At 30.9% G+C, this 25,795-nt stretch overlaps 2 protein-coding genes across 4 annotated transcripts in view; both read right to left on the bottom strand.

The window, feature by feature from the left end:
• Window positions 1–25,795, bottom strand: part of LOC127290329 (histone H2A-like) — a 365,622-nt gene that overhangs the window by 129,954 nt on the left and 209,873 nt on the right. The window contains exon 1 of one of the 2 annotated variants that reach the window (XM_051318830.1): window positions 24,227–24,241. The exons of the other annotated variant lie outside the window; for it this stretch is intronic. The gene's annotated coding sequence lies outside the window, so the exon portion shown is untranslated. Of the gene's footprint in view, window positions 1–24,226; window positions 24,242–25,795 lie in introns of those variants that run through there. 2 annotated transcript variants of the gene reach the window in all.
• The window catches only part of LOC127290316 (uncharacterized), a 192,838-nt gene that overhangs the window by 124,193 nt on the left and 42,850 nt on the right, over window positions 1–25,795 (bottom strand). The window lies entirely within an intron of this gene.

Genomic DNA, 25,795 nt, shown 5'->3' with positions numbered 1-25,795 from the left:
ATATTTTATAATTAGTAATTAATATTATTTAAATTAATATATATTGTACAATTGGATATGTCGAATTTGGGTGTAATAAATTTTAAATATATTTTTAGTTTTGTTAAAAACTACTTTTTAGTTTGAGGTTATGTTAATGGATATATAATATAAAAATAAATAAATTCGTGACAAAGTTTTTTCTTCGATTAAAAAAATAAATTTCAAAAATCTATAAAAAAACAAAGAATATTTTTATTGAAATTAACAGCAATATATAAATATAATTTAAATAATATTAATTACTAATTATAAAATATATTAAATTGTAATTAGTAAAAATTGTAAAAATATTTGTACACAATTACAAAAGTAATTCGCAAAAGTATTTCACAAAAATTTAAAAATATTTGTACACAATTACAAAATACTTTTGTAAAACACTTTTGTAAAATACTTTTGTAAAATACTTTTGTAAAATACTTTTGTGAAATACTTTTGCGAATTACTTTTGTAATTGTGTACAAATATTTTTAAATAATATATTTTTTACAATTTTTACTAATTACAATTTAATATATTTTATAATTAGTAATTAATATTATTTAAATTATATTTATATATTGCTGTTAATTTCAATAAAAATATTCTTTGTTTTTTTATAGATTTTTGAAATTTATTTTTTTAATCGAAGAAAAAACTTTGTCACGAATTTATTTATTTTTATATTATATATCCATTAACATAACCTCAAACTAAAAAGTAGTTTTTAACAAAACTAAAAATATATTTAAAATTTATTACACCCAAATTCGACATATCCAATTGTACAATATATATTAATTTAAATAATATTAATTACTAATTATAAAATATATTAAATTGTTATTAGTAAAAATTGTAAAAAATATATTATTTAAAAATATTTGTACACAACTACAAAAGTAATTCGCAAAAGTATTTCACAAAAGTATTTTACAAAAGTGCAACAACTATAAAAGTACACTGACAACCGCAAACGACCATAACCTATACGTTTGTCAAGTAGCGCTGTAAAGTCGCTGGCCTGAGTCTTGAAAAACGGTCTAGATAAGACGAACTCGACTACGTCCATTGAAACATCTTTATTATGGATTATTTCAATATTATTCATTATAATTATACCTATAATATTGTAATAATTAAAGAATTATTATTTGATACATTATAGAGATGATAAATCATAAATATAACGTAAAAAACAATATTATTATTAATATATATATATATTATATTATAATATTATTAACAATAAAGGCAATGGATATGGCTTTTATATAAATAGAAATAATTTTATAATTATATTAAAAATATATATGTAATTTAAGGATAAAAACATTTTGAATTTAGCATAAAGGCGCGCCAAAAACATCACCGGTATTAACAGATTGTCGCCAAGTAGCCAGCGTGGCCCCGTGGTTAGCGTAGTAGGTTTGCGAGTGTTAGGTCGTGGGTTCGGTGCCCAGTGCGAGCGAAATTTTTCAAATTAGATTAGGTGTTATTTCCACAGGTGTTGTTAATTAATCTTAAGTGATAATATAAAAATAGTAAAAAACTTCGGATTAAATTAATTAAATAATAATAAATTTTTTTTGAAATTACTAATAATAATTAAATGAGGAGATAAGTTGTCTTGACTTATAAGATTCCAATACAACTTATCTCCTTATTATTAATAAATTAAAATCATATTATTAATGAATACTAATGTTGTTTTAATTTTATCTATAAATATAATAATACGTAATATTAATAGGATTATTATTATTATTACTATTATTATTAAGAATTATTGAACGCGAGTATCAAGACCTGGCCAGCTTGTCTAACTCTAGACCGTAGCATGGAACTTTCGTTCCATTTCTGATCGGGGTCTCGACAAGACCGTCTGGCCTGGGTCTATAGAGACGTTAGACAGTCTGTCCAGCGTCCTACCAGCGCCCCGAAATTTTTCCACACGGGGTGGTGAACAAAAAAAAAAAAATGGTGTATATACGAAAAAAGGTGTTTTGACTATAAAACAATTCTCAGACAACTACACCCAAGGGAATCAACACCTTGCGCCCTCTAGTTCACGTACGTAAGTTATATAACAAAATAGTTGCTCAGGTCGGACCGAGAGGCATGCATATTGCATATACGTATATATATATATATACAAGAGCGGCGGTGCTATATATTTTGTGTGCGCGACCTGAGGGTTCAAATGCAGGGAGAAAGAAAAGTGAACGAGCGGAAGAGAACTGCGAAAAGAAGGGAGAGGGAGAAAGAGAGAAAAAGAGTGAAAAAAAGGAGAAGAGAAAAAGTGAGGAGAATGACGTGCTTTGAAAGAAACCAAGTTTAAAAAAAAAAAGAAAGAAAAAAAAAGACACTTCCTGTTAAGCCCGGTAACACGTTCTTTCATCAGCAGCTGGTTCGAAAAAACTTAATACAAACAGAATCAAGCCCCTAACCACACCGTCAGCAAAAAGCGTTTATTTGTCAACAAATTATTTTAAATATTGTAACAAGTCATAATAACTAATTTAAGGAGTTTTTAAAAATAATTATTTTCATTTTTAATATTATATTAATAATTATTTTAATCTTTATTATTATATTAATAATTATTTCAATTTCCAATATTATTTTCCGTTAAATTTTTTTTTTTAAGTCAAACCTAACCTAACATGTAACTTTTCAAAATTTAGGTATAATAATCTTCCACTAAAGTTGAAACTAACCTCCAAACTTGTTTTTTAATTTTAAACATTAATTTCAAAATAACCTTTGTTATCTTAATTATTTAGACTAACATAACCTTAAACATTGTCGTCGTAATGTAATCTTAAAGGGTGTGCTCAAACTCCAATCTAACTTTAAATATGAAATATAACCTTAAATTTAGGGGTAATTTATTTAGCACTTGAAATCTCTTAAACTGTAAGTGGCATTTTTAATATTTTTCCATTATTCTCTTACTCAATGTCTCGCCAAAATGCCTCATGTATTTTTTTTCGAATTTTAACTAAGAAATTTTCAGTTAGATTTCTGTATTACCGACAGTTAATACGTTACCGACATAACTACTGTCGGTAAAGAAGTTAGTTGTTTAAATGTATTTACAAACGTTAACCAAGCATTTCGGTTAGAGAATAAATTTTTTCGAACTTAACCTAGAAAATATTTTCTAAAACTATAAAAATTATTATTTCAAAAGCATATATGCTATGGAATTTATATATTTTCCAAATTTTACAGCATATATGCTTCTGAATTAATAATTTTTTTCTGTCTGGCAGAAATACTGTAAATTCAATACCATATTTTTCTCACTCTGGTGCAGACTGAATTACATTCAGTGGTGAAGATAAATTACCATACGGTTAACTTTAAAATTTCAAATCATTTCGATTTTGTCACAAAGGTTATGTCTTCAATATTTAATCAGAAACCATACACAAACAAAAAATCCTTTTAGAATATAAATAATAAAATACATCTTCCTCTTGCGGAGGCAAAAAAAATAAAACAAATATATACCGTTAGATCTCAAGAATACCAAACATATAAAGCAGTTCCTGCTTATCGAATATTTGAAAGGATGTGTATAAAAATGAGCGAAATCCAAAAGCAGCAACAGAGAGCCTCAGGTGCTTTATAAAAACGCCTGCTTCCCTTTTGATTATACATCATCATTATTATTATTATTATCATCATAATCTAAAAATCGAGGTGCAAAGGAAGAAAGATGAACTGTGAGTGGGTGAGTGTAATAAAAAAAATAAAAAGAAAAAAAAATGGGGAAGAGAGTCGACAGATGTTGAATGGCGCTTGTAAATACCATGGATGTCGAGACACAAAGGGTGACACAGAGAGAGAGAGAGAGAGAGAGAGAGAAAGAGGAATATAGGTAGAGAAGTAAAACGTGAAGGTAAAAGAGAGTCAACAAGAGAGAGAGAGAGAGAGAGAGAGAAGAGAGACACACAAGTGAACACAAAGGGTTGTTCAAACAGCCCTTTGTCAAGCGTGCCGGGGACAGGAAGAAGAAAAAGTAACGTTGGTAGCTCGTAATTATTTAGTGGCCAGTGGAGCGAGAATCCAGATAAAGAGAGCGAGAGACAGCGAGAAAAAGAGAGAGAGAGAGAAAGAGACCAGAACCTCTTGAGAAAATGATAAGGTGCAAGTGATCCTCTGTTATATTCAAATCTAAATTAAAGATGCATGAGTTCTAACACCACCTAGCAACGTCAAAACAAAGGTACACAAAAAGGAATTCTATATTAACAAGTACAAGGTTTACACTATGGAAGAATTTAATCAAAGTAATACATTATACAATATAATTAAAATTAATAATTATATTATTAAAAATAATGTCATAAAATACAATGTCAATTAACAGATTGAGGCTCCGAATCTTTAAAAAGTCCTACTATCGAATTTACGTCACAAGTTTTGACCCCTGGTGTTAAAATTTTGTTCAATATTAAAATTTAATGATTCTTATCATTGGAATTTGATATTGAACAAAATTTTAACACCAGGGGTCAAAACTTGTGATGCAAATTTGACTGTAGGCCCTTTTAAAATCCGGAGACTCTTAAGCCTTAATTATTTGGATTTTAAAGCCCATTCAACAAAACCCTACTATTTCTTCTCTAAGGATCAATGAATTCTTATTATAAATATTAATAATATTAATATTTGTCTCACCAATCATTTGTATTAATACAAATGCAGATCAACAATACTTATCAGAATTAGACTTGAGTATAGCATAAAACAAAAGCTGATGCAATTCTAAAATTCACAGCCATTCCATTTTGACTTTAAAATCTCTTGAGTGAGCTTTCTCTCCGTAGTGTATTTTATTATAAAAGAAAGAAAATAAATTGATAAAGAGAATACTTATATATATATATATATATAGAGAGAGAGAGAGAGAGAGAGAGAGAGAGAAACAAGAAGAAAATGGAAGGGAAAAAAAGTCGCTCTCCAGAACGAGAAAGTACATTGAAGTATCAAGAGTAGGTAAGATACTTGGTAATAGAGTTTATCAAGGTGGGTAAGGTAGTCGACCTTCCATTTTTTTTCCTTCCACTCTTTTCACCTCCTTCAACCCATCTATAGCATACAACACAGCTCCTTCTTGGATCCCTCCCACCTTAATTGTCTTCCACTCGTTTTTACACCCGTTCCACCTTGGTTGCTGCTTCTCGAACAGCCCAGGGAGAAACTTGTACATAGCACACACAATCCAGATCCGCCTTTTGCCCTGCTACTCGGGTGGCCTCTCTTTCTCTCTCTCTCTCTCTTCCTCTTTCTCTTTGCCATTGCCAGCATACCACAACTAAAGGTGTGCTTCAGCACCGATTAAGCATGGTTACAAATCAGCTTTATCGAACTCGCTATCTTCATTTACACTGCCAACCAGTAATTAGTCCGCGTGCTAATAGTGATTTACCGTTTATCATCCTCTTTTGGAGATGACTTCTGTTTTATGAGACTAATTATGCTGTTCATTTGTCTAATTGGCATTAGATTTTTAGGGGAAGAATTTTAGATGAGTCTTTCAGAACAATCTGTATGGATTCTGGAACAGACTTTTAGAAGTATTTGTTTAGATTTTAGAAGAGATTGTTTGGATTTTAGAACAGTCTGTTAGAAGAATCTGTTTGAATTTTAGAAGAGGATTTTAGAAAAATATGTTTGGATTTTGGAACAGTTTTTTTTAGAAGTATCTGTTTAGATTTTACAACAGTCTGTCAGAACAACCTCTGTTTGGGTTTTAGAAGAATCTGTTTAGTTTAAATGTGTAGAAAAGGACAATGATCAGTAGGAGCAAATATGTGTGTAAGGTTTTCTGTCTTAGAAATTTAAGACAGAAAACCTTACATTTGCTCCTACTGATCATTGTCCTTTTCTATACAATATTTAAAATAAAAATGGAGAGCAATCAATCTTTAACTAGAATCTGTTTAGATTACAAAAGAGCCGTTTAAAAAAATCTGTTTGGACTTTAAAACAGTCGGTTAGAAGAATCTATTTGAATTTTAAAACTGTTTTTTAGAAGAATCTGTTTGGATTTTAGAAAAGGCTTTTAGAAAAATCTATTTGGATCAGTCTTTTAGAAGTATCTGTTTAGATTTTAGAACAGTATGTCAGAACAAAGTGTTTGGATTTTACAAGAATCTGTTAAGATTTCAAAAGAGTCCTAATGCTATATGAATACAGATTTTGCGGTATTTATAATTGTCATATACGCTTGGTTATTTCTCATAAATCAATAATAAAAAAAAAAAGCTAAATAAAGACATTAGGAAAAAAATAAATAGCGTATATCAGAATTAACATCGATTCCAATATAACAGAAACAGAAGGCTACCACACAAACCCATTACTCAATGGGATGTTTTCACTCGAGCATATCTTTTTAAGATGTCATCCAACACTGGCAAGAAGAAGAAGAAGAAGATAGTTTCGATTTCTCGGAAGGCTTTATGCCGCGGAACGCAAGTGGCATGGACACTAATGGCAGAGGTGGTATTCGAAGCGGCTTGTACTTCTCGAACCCTCAAAGTACTACTGTGCACTTTCGAGTGAGCATTCTTTAAATTGGAACTCGGTGGCAGATCTCTTTTCTCTCTTCGAGTTGAAACGATTGCGGCGCTTCGCATACCATTTGAGCTCTGCATTATTTAGCTTATAGCGGCGAGTGAAAAGAAAGAGAGAACAAACGATAACGTAGAAGAGCAAAATAAAAGCACAGAGACAAAAAAAAAAAGAAAAAAACAGCGCAAGAGAGAGACAGAGATTACAAGAATTAGTCAAGTTAGCTGCCGACCACCCGGATCCAACATCTTGTGTATATATGTTGTAATGGAACTGGATTTAACCCCAGGGTCCAGAGAGAGAAAATCTTCTATAGAGATACCTGCTGCTATATGGACAACGCAACTCACCATACTATATAGCATGAAAAGTATATATATGTAATAAAGCCTCAACAACTGACTATCAAGAAGAGAAAAAACAAGTAGTGGGGTGAGATAAACAAAGGCACACGTACCCGACAGGTTCTTATTCTCATCTCCAATAAGAGGAGTCATATAATAATCATTTACGAATATTGTGCAATCAGAACGTGACAGGCCATGAATACCACAGAGTATATATTTCATCGCGCTTAGCAAAAGATGATCACCACAGAAATAACCCCTTTTTTTGCAATGTAAAAGAGCGGTGAATTTGATGAGTGGCCGCCAACACAGCACAATTTGCAAATGGAGTCTTCAAATTATAGCGTTCATCAATAAAATACTCACAAGAAAAAAAAAATAACAAAAAAACTGTTTTAACAATTCAATCACATTCAAGCAGGCTTTTATTAACGAATGATATTGGAGAATTTTAAAATGGCTAATAATTGAGGAAAAATCAATTATAGATTTGGCTGAAACTTGTCAGTTGGAGGGGTTTTCGAGGTCGCTGAATACGAACCTGAAATTAGATTTTAAAAATTCAAAATTACGGATCTAATATAGCGGGAGATTTTTTGAAAAATCGGTTGGATTTGCTCAAAATATGTCACTTGGAGGTTTTTGAGGTTGCTAAACACAAATCTGACATTAGATTTTCAAAATTTACAATGGCGGATCCAAGATGGCTAACTGATTTTCAAAATCGAGCTGATTTGATTGAAAATTTGTCACCCGAGTGCGGTTTTCGAGGTCGTTGAATACGAAATTGATACTTAATTTTTAAATTTCAAAATAGCGGATCCAATAAGGCCGAAAAGTTTTCAAAATAAAGCGAATTTCTTCGGAATTTATCACTCTGAGATTTTCAGACATGCCAGGTACGAATCTGATACTCAATTTTCAAAATACAAAATGTCGGAACATTTTTCGAAAAATTAATCGTTTTGACTTGAAAATTATCACTCGGGGGGTTTTTGAGGTCGCTGAACACGAATTTGACATTAGATTTTCAAAATTCAAAATGGCGGATCCAATATGGCGGACGACAATTTTAAAAATTGATCGGATTCGCTTGAAACTCGTTACTCGGGGGTTTTTGAGGTCGCTGAACACGAATTTGACATTAGATTTTCAAAATTCAAAATGGCGGATCCAATATGGCGGACGACAATTTTAAAAATTGATCGGATTCGCTTGAAACTCGTTACTCGGGGGTTTTCTAGGTCGCTGAACACGAATCTGACATTAGATTTTTAAAATTCAAAATGGCGGATCCAATATGGCGGAACATTTTTTGAAAAATTAGTCCTATTAGCTCAAAAATGGTCACTCGGGGGTTTTCGAGGTCGCTGAACACGAATCTGACATTAGATTTTCAAATACAAAATGGCAGGCCTAATATGACGAACCCATTTTAAAAATTGAGCTTATTTCTTTGAAATTTGTCACTTTATGGGGTTTTTGGAGTCGCTAAATTCGAATCTGATACTTAATTTTCAAAATTCAAAATGGCGGATCCAATATGGCGGAAAAATTTTGTTTAAAATTAATCGTATTCGCTCGAAATTTACCACTCGGGGGTTTTCAGTAACGCTGAATCCAAATTTCACATTAGATTTTCAAGATTCGAAATCAAATTATTACCAAAAGGCATAAAAAAAAACAAATTATCAGCGTAAAAACTAGAATTGTTTAAAAATAAAAACATAATTCTGAGAATAATTTCAATATTCTATATTTTTAATATGCCAATTTATCGTATAAAATGTTTTAAAATTATTTCACATCATTTTTATATTGTCCCCAATGTCATCGTATATTTAAAAAAATAAAAATAAAAGTTTAACCTTTCTCTGCTAAAGCGTATCTCCGTTCGATAGAAATATCCAGAACAAAAGAAGAAAATCAAGATGGGTCGAGAATGTCTTTGCATTACAAAAGTAATCGTCCTTAGGTTATTGGCAGCGAGCACCAGTTTCCGGCGTATAGGTATAAGGAAATGCCGAACTACAGAGAGCGATAGAGAGCGAGAGAGAATGAAAGAAAAAGCGATAGATATATATAGAGAGGGTGAACGTATTCCCGGAAAGGGAAAAACCACCCCTTCTCAGGATATTGGTGAAGCGATTTAGATTCACGATAACACCAAAAGGGGACGAGATTCTGCAATGAGAATGTGTTAGTTTGGGTATATTGCCAGAACTTGGCATAAACCTAACGAAGGAAAAAAAAAGTTGAAAAAAAAAGTTGAGAAAAACTTGTTCCACACCGAAAGCAAAACAAAAAAAAAAAGAAAAAAAAAAAAAAAAAACTTTAAAATCGAAACGGTAGCGAGAAAATGGCAAACTGAGAACTTGAAAAAGCGTAATTTATCTTTCGTAAATATTTGCCTTCGCTTTTTCACGCTTGTAAAATATATTTGCAAAAAAAAAAGCAACAACGTTTGTAAAGTTTTTGAAATATTTAGTTTCAGTTAGCAATTTTTCCCCAGATTTCAAAATAAAAAACGAAAACAAAAAAAAAAAAAAAATAGAAATCAATCCCAAGGGATAAAACTAAAATATTTAAAAAAATATTCTATACGAGTGAGCAAAAAATGTCAATAACTGTAATGTCACATTTTTTTATTTCTTCTATTTTGAAAAATAGATTTTATTTTCTATCAAAAATAAAAAAGTGAAGCAAAAACTAAAAAAAGATTGAAAAATTAATAAGTAAAAAAATTGATAAAAAGAGGAAAAAAATTAATAAATAAAATAAAAAATAAGAAACAAACAAATTATCAAATATTAAGCATTTATAATACAAAGGAAAAAAAAATTTCCATATTTTCACGATTATAATCCGCAATACAGTATCAAAGCAATTCACTTATTTAGTCATTTGTATTTACCGTCAATGATTAGATAATTTAATCATAGCCTTCCTTCCATACTTGTACTATGCAATTTAGATAATTGCGTCTTTATATATTCACGATAAATGTATTTAAAACTTCACTCAAGTGGAATTATCGAATGAACAATGTCTGTGTGTGTAACTATATATTTTTTTTAAATATATATATTTTTAAAAACCTTTATCGTATATATAGTTAATGATGCATATATATTTATGCCTTATTAATTACCGGCACAAACAAGCAATAACCACGTGTCTCGATTACTATCACCTTGCATGGAAGGTCGCTGATAATATATAAATATAAAATGCAGCGTTAAATGCACTATGTTGACTATCAAAATTAATTGCATTTTCGGACAACAAGTTATGTATATATATAATATACATATACATTGTTGTTAATTTCTTTATTGTCATGCGCGAATTGAAACATTTTTTTTTTCATTTTTATCTATTAGCATTATTTAAAGTTAGAAGGTCAAATATGCAATATATGGTAACACAATAATTAAAGGTAATCATTTAACGCAAATGGGACTTGTGACAATGATAAGAAAATAACAATTTTAAGAGACACATTATCGCTTATATACATTGTATGCCTTTTGAAAATAATAATTAAAAAAAAAAAAAAAAAACCGTTATCGCAAAATGTTAATTGAACTTCGCTTTTAAAAGAAAATATTCATTTTTGTGTTGGGTATATAAATGCTATTTAAAAAAAATTTTTAATAATATTAATATTTTATGCGAATTAAAAGTTTTTTGTGTAATTTTGACAATTTAAAATTGTATACTCTCTAAATTTAAATCAGTAAATTTTTTAACTAATTTGAATTAGTGACCCACTTTTTGCTTCTTAATTAGTTAAAATTTACTAATTTAATAAAAAAAAATTTTTTTTTTTACTATTAATTAGTTAATTCTACTAATTCAAAAGTAAAAAAAGAAAAAAAAAATTTTTTTTTACTATTAATTAGTTAATTCTACTAATTCAGAAGCAAAAAGTGAGTTACTAATTCAAATTAGTTAAATTTTTTACTAATTCAGATTTAGAGACCGCCATATTGGATCCGCTATTTTTTATTTTTAAAAACTAACACCAGATTCTTAATCAGCAATCCCGTGTGATGTCTTTTGACAAAATTTAATCAATTTTCAAAAAAAATCGATCGCCATATTTGCTCCGCCATTTTGAATTTTTGAAAATTAACACCGGGCTATTTTGAGCCCCGTTTTTTTATTTTACCTCAATGTGGATCACTAAATAAGAATCTGAAGTTAGTTTAACCATATTACGTCTGGTATTTGACATAACCTCAAAAAACCTCAAAATTCGTCCTCAAAATTTTAAAATCAAGATAAAAATTCAGATCTATAAGTCTTACCATGAGTACTTTATGCGTTTTTAGTGTCCCTGAAGCCGAATATGAAGTCTATTTAACCCCACCACTTTAGGCTTTTGACATAAACTCAAAAAATTCCAAAATTTTGAAATTAAAAAAAATTCTGATTTATATAAGTCTTACTATGTCTATTTTATGTTTTTGGTGTCTCTGAAGCCAAATCTAAACTATATTTAACCGCACCACCTCAGGTTATTGACATAACATAAAAAAAACTTTAAAAAATTCAAATTATGGGATTTTTTCGAGGTTATGTCAAAAGCCTGACGTAATGGGGTTAAATAAACTTCAGATTTGGCTTTAGCGACCCAAAAAAAAATTTAGCAGACTCGTTAACACTTAAAAATCAGAATTTTTCTTGATTTCAAAATTTTGGGGTCAAATTTTGGGATTTTTTGAGGTTATGTTAAATGCCTAAAGTGATAGGGTTAAATAAATTTCAAATTCAGCTTCTGCACTATTAAAAATCGTGCTTCAACTTTACACTAAAAAAATTGAAATAATATATTTTTAATCTCGAAAAGGGTGAATGTTTGCATGTCATTGGTTGGACAAAAAACTTTAAGACAATGAAATAAAAAAAATTCGGACTTTTAGAGATTGAAACTATATAAATTCAATCTTTCTATAGTATAAAGTTAAAGCTCGATTTTTAACAGTGTGTGAAACAAAAAACATAAATTAGACTAATAGATACGAAATTTTCTTTATTTTTAAAATTTGACAACGAATTTTGAGGTTTTTTGAGGTTATGTCAAATACCTGACGTGATGGGATTAAATTGACTTTAGATTCGGTTTCAGCGGTTCCAAAAACATAAAATGGTCATGGTGTAACCTCGCGCACATAACATGAATTTTTTTTGTGTGCCTGAGTAATTAAACACATATAAAATGAATTGAAATATATATAACAAAAATCCCAATATTGCTACTAGGATTATTTCTAATATAATGAAAAAAATCATCGCAAATCTTAAATCTACAATCTTAATCCACTATAATTGTCATTATAGAAACATATATACCTATATACATATATCTAAGAGAATGTATCATTTTAACAGTGAAAAACACATATATAGGTATATATTGCAAAACATTATATATTGCAACATGAAAACGATTTTCAACTTTCCATCTTTTATGTATAAAATATATATATATATATATATATGCATATATATATAAACACATGTGAAAAAAAAATTACCACGAGGGTATCGATACAAACTCGTAAAAGGTCAATCTATCAACATTTACCACACTATAAGTAGTGTTAATTTCTATTTCGCGCGCCGATATCAAGGATGTCAAAAGTCCAATAACAAGTTGTTAATTTCAGTGAAAGCATATCCGAATAAAGTTCATCTTTTATGTATCACCTCGGTGACCGTGGGTCGTGAGGTTATCCTCGTTTACGAGTGTGTCCGGGCACCGATCGCAAGATAATTAATTTTACTCGTGAGGAACGTTTTCCATGTCTACATTACACACATACACACACACACACACAAATACACATACATTTTCGCGCATACATATATAGCCAACGAAAATCCCATGGGTTATTCCCTGCAAATATATATATATACTTGAATTGGTCGTGAATTAAAAAAGTCTCATTCTCATATGCTTCCTCCCTGTTATATCGGTTTTCCCACTCGAATGGTATATATATATATTTCTCTCTCTATGCAAAAAAAAAATATATATATATATATATAGCTTTCTATCTCTCTATGCAAAGGTATATATATATATATATATATATATACCTTTACATAGAGAGAGAGAGAAAGATAGGAATGATGTCGAGGGTGATTTTATCGGTGAGCACGGCGCGAAACAAATGGTTAAATTCGAGAAAAAGGGACGAGAAGAGAGGGAGGGGGGGGGGAGATTGTTGCGCGACGATGGAAAAAGAGAAATTCACGATATAGGTGTATATATATATATATACCTCGCGGCTGGGGATATTTTCAATGTGTATAACTCGCTGGGCCAATATTTACCATCGACATTCGTCCGATAAAAACATGCCATGCAATTAATGATGCCCGGGTTCGGGACTAATAACAACTCTCGCCTGTTAAACTGGTTCTTATCGGTGGTTTCAAAAAAAAAAAAAAAATAATAATAATAATTTTTTTTTCCTCTTCACTCTCTACCTCTCTTTCTCTCTCTCCTTTGCAATTTGCGCATTTGCGAATTATCCTTTTAGCCGCTTCTCGTATATATAACTTTTCCAACTCTCGTCGACAATTATTATTTTATTCCACACACACAGAGAGAGAACGAATTTCAAGTACTTCATATTATATATATATATATATATATATATATATATATATATATGTATATATATATATATATACTTTGTATTTTATAAAAATTCACTTCTAGTATATATTAAGTGAAAAAAATTATATTCTTATTTTAAGAATATCTTCTTGACGCCTATTTAAGAATATTTCCCAATGCATTTTATTCTTAAAATTATGGTATAATATATATTCTTAAGATAAGAAGCATTTTTTAAATTAAAAACTTTTTTTCTGTAGAATATTCCTTAATTTAAGAAAATGTTTCTTTATTTTAAGAATATTTTATTCTAACTTTAAGAATAAAATACAGGGGAAATATTCTTTATAAATAGGCGCCAAGAAGATATTCTCAAAATTAGAATACAATTTTTTCAGTGCTCTCTAAATCTGAATTAGTAAAAATTTTCATACTAATTTGAATTAGTGATTCACTTTTTGCTTCTGAATTAGTAAAATAATTTACTAATTATTAGTAACTTTTACTAACAATTAGTAAAATTTTACTAATTCTGAAGCAGAAAGTAAGTCACTAATTCAAATTAGTAAACATTTTTATGTTTACTTTTATGTAATATGTGACGCTCCACGAGAAAAGGAACGAAATTTTCGAATTTTAGGTTATGTTTAACGACAGTTTTACCTGGATAAAAAATTTCTAATTATAGGTATTACACAGTAAAAACAAAGTCTTAAACCATTTACACCTTAAATTAAGCCCATATATTTTGCATAAGTCTGTCCTTTTTTAATTGGTCTGACTCCGTTTACACCTTAAATTCAGCCTCAAAAATAGGCTGAAATCAAGATTTCTTTTTTAGTGTGTAGTATTTATTGAATTTTTCAAATGTAGTGAAGACTTAAACTCAGAAAAATGGTATATTTGTCTCACAGCCTAATAAATATTTATTTGATTCAAATAAATTTTTATTTGATTTAAATAAAAAATTTTATTTACGCCAAATAAATAGGCTACACTGAAAAGAGGGTTTTGTATTGACAACCAAACGTTTGGTTGGTATTTAAGTAACCAAAATTTTTTTGTTGAATCAACAAAATTTTAATTGTCTCAATCAAAATTTGTTTGACACAACCAAAATTAGAAAAAAAAGGATTTTTGTTGTCCTAACTAAAGTTTGATTGGGACAACTAAAACTTTGTTGATTCATAAAAAAAAAAATTTGGTTGCTACCAATACCAAACCCTTTTTTCATTGTAGTAGGCTTTGTGACAAATATACGTTTATTTAACTCAAATAAATTATATTTGGTTCAAATGAAACATATTTCTCTGGGTGTATAGACATAAATGTTTTGAAACGCATGAATAAGTTCTCTAAAAATTAGTAAAAATTTCCACTAATTTTTAGTAAAATATTACTATTTAATTTGGTACCAAATTTTTTTTTTTACTAAAATTTTAATGAAAAATAACAAAAAATTAGTATAATACAATATTGTGACAATGAATGAACAATAAAGTTAATGAAAGAAAAGGAAATGAATATTGTATAAGCAAGAACTATGTCATTTATAATACACATGTACTATCATTTTCAAGTGTATATATGATAAACGCGCCCGTTGAATGGAAATGAAATTTTCTTATTTTACGCGACACACATACAAACACTCACACAGCAAGAGAAACAAATGTCAATAAAAGTGAGCTAAAACTTTATGCTAATGCCATGTGGCTTTTTATATATTGGTTAAACCAATATACAAACACCTGCAACCTCAATTGAAAAAGAAAATACACGTTTCTCTTCAACAAAATTTGTCAAACTTACACACACACGCATAAATCTTGATTTTCTTACTTTTTAATAAATAAATTTTACCTTCTTTTGAAAAACATAAATTTCGATTTATTCTTATTTATATAATATAAATTTTTCATCTTCGCTTTCATTGGAGAATAAATTTTCATTCGTTCTTTCAATAAATATTGATTCTTTAAAAAAAAAAAACAAAATACAGAAAAAGTGTAAAATCAATATTTTTTCAAATAACAAGGAAAATTTTTTTTTTTTTTTATAAAAACAAAACACTTTTAAAGAAGATAAATAAAAAGAAGGATATTGATGAGAGGCATTTTGAAAGAAAGATTATTATAAATGACAAAGTAGAACAAGGTACACGGTGAAATATTAAGATTGAGCTTGACAAAAGATTTTATTGAAAGCAGAAAAGCCTCGTTGAAGAGCTAAAGACTTTATTAAAGGTTTGTCATATAGTTAAGTTCAGAGATTCACAAAGGCGCAGTTTCTCAAAGTCTCTTTCTTTCACTTTTCAACGACAGACAAATCTGTCTAAAAAAAAAAATTCTTTTCAAACTTTGAATATTCTCGAGAGTTTTGTTATAATTTACTTTTTTCCAATAAGTAATAAGGGATGTGTTCATACTAATTTCTCTTAATCCTAATGTTTACTAATTTTAATTTAACATTTATTAATCGTAATATTTTTAACCCTAATAACCTTTACGAATTTAATATTTCTTAATCCCAATCCTTTATTTATCTAATCTTTACTAATCCAATGATTTTCAAATTCTAATCCGTTATCTTATGTATAAAAATCCAAAGATTTTGATATCCTAAACCGTTATGTATAATGTTTACTAATCGAATGATTTTAAAATCCTAATCCGTTATCTAATGTTCACTAATCCTAATCCATTAGGTACTGATTTAATGTTTATTAATCCAATAATACTGATTTTGTTATTAAACCTAATCTCTTCTAACCTACTGTTTATTAATCCTAATTCTTTACTGACCCACTGTTTACTAATTCTATTCTCTAATTTTTATTCATACAATCTGTTAAGCGCAACAGTTTTTTCTTTAAGCATCATCTAATTTAACAAACAGACCTTTTGTTATTTCAAAATCTTTCACATAGTATTCCAAATTCTACCAATAGTAAGAAATTATCTTAATTTCTTAAATTCCCAATCAAACCTAATTTATCCTCAACCTAATTTTTACGAGATACTTTAGCATTTCTATACCCATATATGTTTAAATCTAAAAGCATCGATTCATTCTTGTATATTTGTCTTTGTACCTCGGAGCTCTATCCTCATCTTATCACTAATATCACAAATTTACTTTATTTGCCTTCACTTTGTCTCTAGTCCCAAACAATTTCTATTCTACAAATAATTCCTATTCCTGTTTCGAAAATTCGCTTGCCATGATAAGACACAAAATTTCATATTCATTTGACTAATTACAAAAAATGTAATTTCAATTTTATACTTGCCTGAAGAGGATGACAAAACCATGTCATCGAAACGTTGCTTAGCAATAAATTAAAAAATGACATAAAACTTGTGTTATTTAAAATACCTTCCGTGGATCAAAATTTTCACATTCTAATATATAATTGGGAAGGAAAATTATCATTATAATTTAATTCCTATTCCTCTTCATAAATAATTTATTACATCCTTCCTTCTTTTTTAAATACATAAACAATATACAAATCGTCTTTCAAATTTTTTTTATTCCTTACGATCGTTTTGCTTGTTGAATTTTTCTAAAATTAACAACGATATAATCTTTAAAAACTGCACCTCAAAAAAACACTTATCCTAGAGAGAGTATATAAACCAAACAATAAAAAAAAAAAAGAAAAAATAACGTTTCCGTTTGAAAAGCACTTGGAGTTTAAAGCTATATGGCCAAAGTGAATGTAGCACGTAATTGAGGAACAAAAACGCAGGCGAAAGAGATAATTCGCTGATAAACTGTTTCGACAGCAACAGTTATTAAACTCACTCCACTGTTTTGTCAGAGGCCAGACTTTCCAGACGTTTTACGACCAAAGTGGAGAATGTAGGAGGCCAATCTCGAGTTCTACATTGTTTAGTCGACAAAGAGAGATATAGATATACGAGGAGTAAGAGAGAATGAGAAGAGTAAGCAAACAACCATATCGTCCTGTACCGCTTTCCAGTAGCATGAAAATACAGAAGCTACTGAGCTCCTGCTTCTGTAATAACAGGCTTTCCCGGCGGCGTTTCATTGTAGAAGCATCTGTTGTAGATGTAAACTTAATCCATCAGATTATTTCCCATGGATATATATATATATATATATATATCCATTTAGCTAACAATGTGTTTTGTCTTATCATTCTCACAAAATCTAACTCGAAATCTCATTATATACCTAATATCTGATTATCATCTTAACATACTTGAAAGAGGTATTTAGAGATTATTACATTATAATTCTATAAGCTTAATTATCACCAACAAGAAAAAGAAACTCAATTGAAATATCAGTGATTCGAATCAAAATTATTTTAAACGAAGATGCGGGTTTGAAAAAAATGAGCTGCTGCTTCTTCTTCTGCTGCTCTATACTAGGCGGATATAAATAAGTACAGGGATCAGTGAGCACGTGCGTGGATCCGAAGATCACTGAGTGCGGTTGAGGGGAGACCTTGTAATGCCACATCGTGCATTATAATCTCCCCTTCGACGATGACACAGCAACTACTACTACTACTCCTCCTCCTTTTCCTGTGTGCACAAATCTCACCTCATAATTTTTTAAAAATGGTTCGCAAAAAAACGCTTTTACATAATTTTTCCCCACAATTTATTAAAGCCAAATTTTTCTATACCTGGATAATAGTATGGATGTCCACCATGCGACGGATGAACAAGAGGATGAGGTGCTCGAAAATCCATTATTTTTCCTCTTAAATTATTCTTGCATCCAAATAAAAAGGGAATTAATCACTAACAGTTATATTCACAAATTCGCGATGTGCATTTAACTTTTTTTTTTTTTTTTTTACCACTGAATCTTCCACACTCAATCACTACAGACTAGACACAAATAGTTTTAAAGCTATTCCACAGGATGTTGAAACAAATCCTCTATTTGGATTTTGCACTGAAGACCACAAAAACACTGATATACTATTTTATGTATATATATATATAGATATAGTGCACTAATAATATATAGACATTCACAAAAAGCAAGAAACCCAAGTTATCCAAGCGAAATATTATATTTTTCCACGTATAATATAGGCGCGGCGCGAAAAGAGAGAAGCGACACTAAAACGCGTCCTCGCGCGCGTTCACCACTTGGTCCGCTGGCGGTGTTCACACTGACCTCGGCGGGACATAAACAATGAACGAGAGGCGAGTTCACACACACGCGAGAAAGTGAAGCGGGGGGGAGGGGAGAGGACTCAGGCACCAAAATAGACAAAAAAAATTATGTTTCAATTTTGCTAAAATTTCAAAAATGCTTTTTTTTTTTTTTTTGTCAAATAGAGCTTGCTTTTTATTGTACTCCAAGTTGGTTTTGCGCCTGCGTTTGTTCCACCACCGGCCGGTGTTTTATAGATGGGAAGTCATCGTTATGCGCACGCATAGTTACCGCGCGTGAGAGAAAGAAACCGAAACCAACGGCGGCTGGCACTAGACTGAAAACCAAGTGCTCGATCGACGCTTGGCGTGCCATCGACTTTGCCACCAGTTTTGCTCCCACCTCATACAACTCGACTACTACTACTACAACCACTAATACCAGAACCATATCAGTGAGAGAACGCGACTCACTTTGGAACAGAGAGAGAGAGAGAGAGAGAGAGAGAGAGAGAGAGAGAGAGAGAGATATTTATGTATGTATATAGAAAAGGGGCGCACACGACACAAGGATTGAGCTTTTTGGCAAGGACCCGAGAGGAGAAAACCGTCAGCGCTTATTACATGCATCTTTGCAAATCCGAACCACGCATGAAAGCCAATCCCCTCGGCTCGTTTATCACTTTTTCGCCTTACACCGTAAATCCTCCCACGAAAGATCTGCACAATACCACCTGCTCGAGCTGTGTGAAGTTCCTTATATGGAACTCCTTTTTATCGGATAAAGAGAGAGAGAGGTCGAACCGATCATCTGAAGCCTTAAGAAATCGTCTAAATAGTTAAATAATCATCTTTAGTGGAGTCGAACCGATAATCTGAATCCTTAAATAATCAGAGGGATTTATTGCCATTACAATCGGAGATGAATCGATCATCCTTAAATAATCTAAAGACTTTAAAAAGCATCTTTTATCTTTACTGGAGTCGAAACGGTCATCTAAATTCTTATATAATCATCTGAATTTATTTCCAGGTATAATCGAACCGATCATCTAAATCCTTAAGTAATCTAAATACTTTAAAAAAGCATCTAAATTTATCTTTACTGGAGTCGAACCTATCATCTAAATTCTTGTTAATCCATTGCAATCGGAGTCGAACCGATCATCTAAATCTTTAAGTAATTATCTAAATCCTTAAATAATCATCTAAGTTTATTTCCATTACAATCGGAGTCGAACCGATCTAATACGGTTGTTGGGGAGAGACAACAAACCGAATTAAAATGACGACAAGAATTTGTATTTGGTGGTGTTTAAAGATGAAAAATTCGTTGGTTTTAAAATCCTAGCTGATCCTGTTTTCGAAGTATAAAAATACGATTTCAAGGCATACAAAAAAATAAATATTAAACTAATCTGTAATCTGAGTATTTTTATACTTCGAAAACAGGATCACCTGGAAATTTTAAATCCAACGGATTTTTCATCTTAAAACACCACCAAATACAAATGTGCTTTACATTCTTGTCGTCATTTTAATTCGGTTTGTTGTCTCTCCCCAACAATCGTATTAGATCAGTTCGACTCCGATTGTAATGGAAATAAATTCAGATGATCATTTAAGGATTTAGATGATTACTTAAGAAATTAGATGATCAGTTCGTCCATTTTTAGCCCTAAACTCCTGCTACTATACCAATAGTTACTCGCCAAATAAAAATCGCTATTTTAACAAATAATTTTTACGAATAATTTAGCAAAATTCCTATACTACAAAAGTTCCGTATCATTTTCCTTATTCGAGTGAGATTAGTCTCTAAATCACTGAACTAGAAACCCAAACTAATCCACTCATTAGTTTCCATTACCTGCTTTCATACTGGGATTAGCTCGAGTTGCGTTCATCAATCTGTTCTCAACACACAAGCATCGACAAGCAATTTAACAAATTGTCTTCACATTATCCTAATGAAAGTGTAGAACACAAACAAACTGAAATACAGACTTTGCAAATGGTAAATAGAGAATTTCAAGTTGTCATATATACAATAATTCCTCATTTAATACTTATACAACTATTTGGAACGACGACATCCACAATTTAGATCTACTGTTATTAACAGTAGAACTAAATCTAAATCTACTGTTAATAACAGTAGATCCAAATTGTGGATGCTTCAGGTGCAACAATGAATCTTCTAGTATCATTTGATAATTTAACTTTATTGTTTAAAAATAACGAAAATAATCTCATCGCAGCTAAAAGCTAAAAACAAGCTAATGGCTTTAGCTTTCTTTCACAGACTTTTTGAAAGAATTGTAAATAATCACACACACACACGCATATGGAAGAGAAGGAGAAGGCGAGAATATGAACCATCTGGCGAGAAACGGCACGCGCTTACAAACTAGCCAAGGTTCTCTTCAAGATTGCCAAGGCTGATCATCCACCCCATGCCCTCTCTGTGAAATCCACTCCAGTCATCATTCCCCTTTTTCCATACCGGTTAGCTTCTCATCTCCCACTCTCTCTCTCTCTCTCTTTTCTCTCTAAAAAACCTCCTCCCTTATTCCAGCCGGAAAACCAAGAGAAGAGCAAACTTGGGACAACATTCGGCGCACCAATATGGAGGAGAGAGAGAGATAGAGTGACGCGGAAACAAGAGGGGTCAGGTAGTAGGGTGATTACGAAGTCTGCGGCTTCCTAAATAATTCCCTACTACTGCCGCCTCCGCCGCCATCACCCTTATAGCCCTCCAAATTTTGCCGACTCGGAAACCTTCGTTAATTTCCCGGATTTAGCTGTGCTTTTCTCTCTTTCTCAGAAAAAAATTTTCTGACGAATGATGATTAACTGTTCTTATAAATCCAATATTCCCTTCTTTCTCCCTCTCCCTCTATCACGAGAAAATCGAATTATCAGAAATGGAATTATAGTACAGAAGATAATGAAAATCTACTTTTATCACCGAAATTTTCATCTGATGAAGTGTAGATGTTTTTTTTTTTTTTTAAATACGTAACCGGATTACATCATTAAAAACAAAATTTTCATCATGCTCATTAAATCTATGCGCATATATGTGAATCAATGTTAAACTAAAACAAACTATGCGGTATACCAACATTCCTTATATTCTTCTTCCGCTCTAGTGAACATATTTTTAAAAAAGATTAACAAAAATTTAGTGTACTAACAATCATATCGAGAAGCAAATATAAAAATGAGTAATGTGACAGCAATAAAATAAAAGGCTAATAATAATCTTTTTGTTATCTTTTATGCTTGAAAAGCCAAAAATTATTGATTTCATTTAGTGGGTAAAAAAAATTTAGTTTAGCTACATTTAATATTAAATTATAGTTAGACTTGTTAGAATTTTGGTTGAAATAACCAGAATTTAGATGAAGGTAAGTATGATTACAATTTTAAATATTCCATAAGCAAAATTATGGTTAAATTAAATAAATATCTGGTTTAAATACCAAGAATTCGGCAGATGCTAAACAGAATTATGCGGTTAAACTAACTAGAATTCTTGTTAATCTAAGATAAATAATTTTAAATATAACCTAACCAGAATTCTGATTAAGCGAACATGAATTCTACGATTATAAATACTATATTTCTGGTTGAAATAACCGGAAATCTGATTAATATATAACGTGAATCATAATGTTAAATATGCCATGATTCTAATTTATAAATTCAGAATTAAAATATTAAACATATCCTATAACCAGAATTTTACTTGGAATAATCAGAATTCTGATTGAAATAACCAGAATTTCGATTAATCTAACCAGAATTGTATTAATTCTTCCCTAATTAGAATTTTAGTTCGAATAACCAGAATTCTGATTGGAATAATTAGAATTCATATTCAAATAATTAAAATTCTATTTAATCCTAATCAGAACTGTATATTTATGGTATTCAGATTTTGTGCTTTTTTGTATTTCCGCAGACGAAAAAAAAACAGAATGACTTTTGGCTCAAACAATTATTATATAAATATATATATATATAGATACGCTTGGTAAATTACGATATGAATTTTACTATATATATATATTGTAGATGCGAATCTTTTCAAGCTCTATCTCCCCAAGACGTGTGCTTTATGACGCGTTTATAATAAAGTACTTGAATTCGGCCATATAAATATACAGTAAAAGATAAAAACTTCAACTCTCACTTGAATTACATTAAATTTTGTTATTCAGATGAGAAAGCAAGTATTAAAAAATTTATGAGTCGCATCATAAATAGATGTTTTTAATCTTCGTCAAAATCTTGGGTGAATAAAATTTATCATTTTATATTGCATTTGCTTTGCTCTATTTTAAAATTTTTTCAACTCTTTGTTATTTATTATAAAAAGTAAAAATTTAATTCCACATTTATTGATATGGATATTTCTATATTTAAATCTAATGTTTATCTTCTAAAAAATAACAACAATTTACTTCAATGAAGTTAGCGTCGACGTCAACTTGATGGAGGTAATAATTTTCATTGTCTAAATTTTCAAATAGTTAAAATACTCGGAAACAGAAAAACATATATATACAAACAAAAAGTTTTGCAGAAATATATATATGTATCAATTTGATAAATGTAAGATAGTCTTGCCAAACGAATTCCGGAACAATGTTACGGCAATTGATGAGACAGTTTGGATCTAAGAGATTCTCTACAACTTCACATTTCGTTATCATTGCCAAGTTGGTCTTTCTCGAATCGAGTAGCTATCGTGGAAAAAGTTTCGAGTAATTTGTTGGTAGCTATTCCCCACGAGAGTTCGACTATATGTATATGTATATATACGCCTCTCACAGAATCGATATCAATTTACTTAAACTCCATATTTCAGATTATAGTGCTACAACACTGGTCATTTGTTTTCTCTCGCTATATGTTTGTATATATATATATGTGTGTCTCGTTCCCTGGGCGCGTTCAGTTTATATACCACTTTGTAATATAGTTACGTTTCTTTCAATGTGTGTGATATGTATATATATATATATATATATATATATATATATATATGTAAAATTAGTATGTTTCTGCATATAGATACAACCTTTTCTGTCTTGAAAATATATATGGCAATTGGCCAGAATCTCTTTCAAGTTTTGCTGTCTTATTTGTCTGACTCCACGGGCTTTAATTTATTCACGAGATGCGTATATGTATATATATATCAATTTCACAAGGTGCCCATTTGTTGATATGGAACTGTATATAGTCAAACTATTATTAAACGGAGATCAATCATGTGTGTGTGAGTTGCATTTTCTTCGAATGAATAACCAGAATTCTTGTTAATTTAACCAAAATGTTGGTTATTTCAACGAGAAATCTGGTTATGGAATGTAGGGTTTTAACTCTAAATAGCGTAAGTGTTATTTTCGCATAACAAAGGGTAGCGAAAATGACACTTAGGGTTTTCTGAGTTAAAAGTAAAAAACAAAAAAAAAGAGGAATTAACAAATGCTACACGAATAGAATAAGTTTGCTGTGGCAGCGAACTATTTGCTGACTCCTATAATAGCAAACACTAATTTGATGTGTCAGCAAATAGTTCGCTGCCACAGCAAACTGTGGTTAGCAAAACGATTCTTTAAAAAAAGCAATAAGTATCATTTTCGCCCAACCATATAATAGCGAAAATGTCTCTTAACAGTTGAAAGTGATTGACCTCTTATAGTTGAAATTCATTTTTAGAAAATATGTTAACATAATTGGTTCTCGTAAAAAAAAGTAATTATTAGTCGCGCTAAATTCATTTCACATTAATGGTCCATTTTTTCATGCTTTTAAGATGAACGCTTGATAAACTGCCGGCGAACCACAATAACGGTCGTTGATGTGGTCTATTGATGCTCGTGTGCCTATTTACTTGAGCAGAGCTTTTGTAAGCGAGCCACCCGCACGACGTGGTGCAAAAGGGAGACTTTCATGGGGTTGTTGGTGGTTGAGAGGCAAAGAGAGTGAGAGAGAGAGAGAGAGAGAGAGCAGAGCCCAACAGGCGGCTGTCTGTCGAGCAAAATCAATGCGTGGCGGCGACAGGGAACCTTCCCCCACTTCATTCGTTGGTGGTGGGTTCCCTTGAGCCTCGGCTTCCGCCCCATGGTTACCACCACCGACGACGACGACGACGTCGACGACGCTCTTCCACCATCAACCAACCCTCTTTTAGTGTTGGTTCGTTCATTCTTTTCTCTCTCTCTCTCTTTTACTCTGTATGTATGTATGTCTGTCTGTCTGTCTCTCTGTTGCTTTCTTTCCAATCTTCGCGTCTTTTTTTTCAACTCTCCTACTCTTTTTTCTGCTCTCTTTCTCTTTTTTTATTCACTCTCTCTCTCTCTCTCTCTCTCTCTCTCTCTCTCTCTACGTTCATGTGAAGTACCACATACACAAACCCAATGAACAACGCGCATTCGCGTTTCATACCACATCCCTCGGGACTAATAAGCTGCATTTTTATCACGACCGAACGAGGGTAACTCGCCGTATGACATTAAGGACCATTCACCCTGAACGCATACACACTCGCACACATTCAACCCCCTCCCTCCCACCCCCACCCATCCAACCTACCGATATTCGAGTCACGCGATCGACGAGACGATAGGAATGGTTCTTTATTAGCCAAGACCCCTTGATAACAGTTTATGTTTATGACTATGGTTTTTAAGACTTTTAAGAGCGCGGTATAAAAAAAAAAAAAAGAGAAACACAAGAGAGAATCTAAATGGACGGGAAATATCAACTTCAAAAGTTTCAGATGAAATCGCTGATGACTTCCAATTTATAATATGATGCACCACGAGAGAAGGAATCTTACGTTAAAAAAAAAAATTTTTTTTAGGTTATGTTATTATAGTGATAGTTTTATACATTGATAGAAAAATTTCTTTTTAATTAGGTAAAATTAAAATTTGTTTTTATTCCTTTTTTTTTTTTGAATTGTAATGAAGACTTAAATATATATAAGTGATGCGATCTCAAGAAAGGGACCTTAGAAGCAAATGAATTATAGGTTA

The sequence above is a fragment of the Leptopilina boulardi genome, unplaced genomic scaffold (assembly GCF_019393585.1).
Source record: "Leptopilina boulardi isolate dan_hultmark-lab unplaced genomic scaffold, ZJU_Lbou_2.1 LbouV2_59, whole genome shotgun sequence".
Lineage (NCBI taxonomy): Eukaryota > Metazoa > Arthropoda > Insecta > Hymenoptera > Figitidae > Leptopilina > Leptopilina boulardi.
The sequence above is the reverse complement of the archived record's forward strand: the minus strand, read 5'-3'. Positions and strand labels throughout refer to the sequence as shown.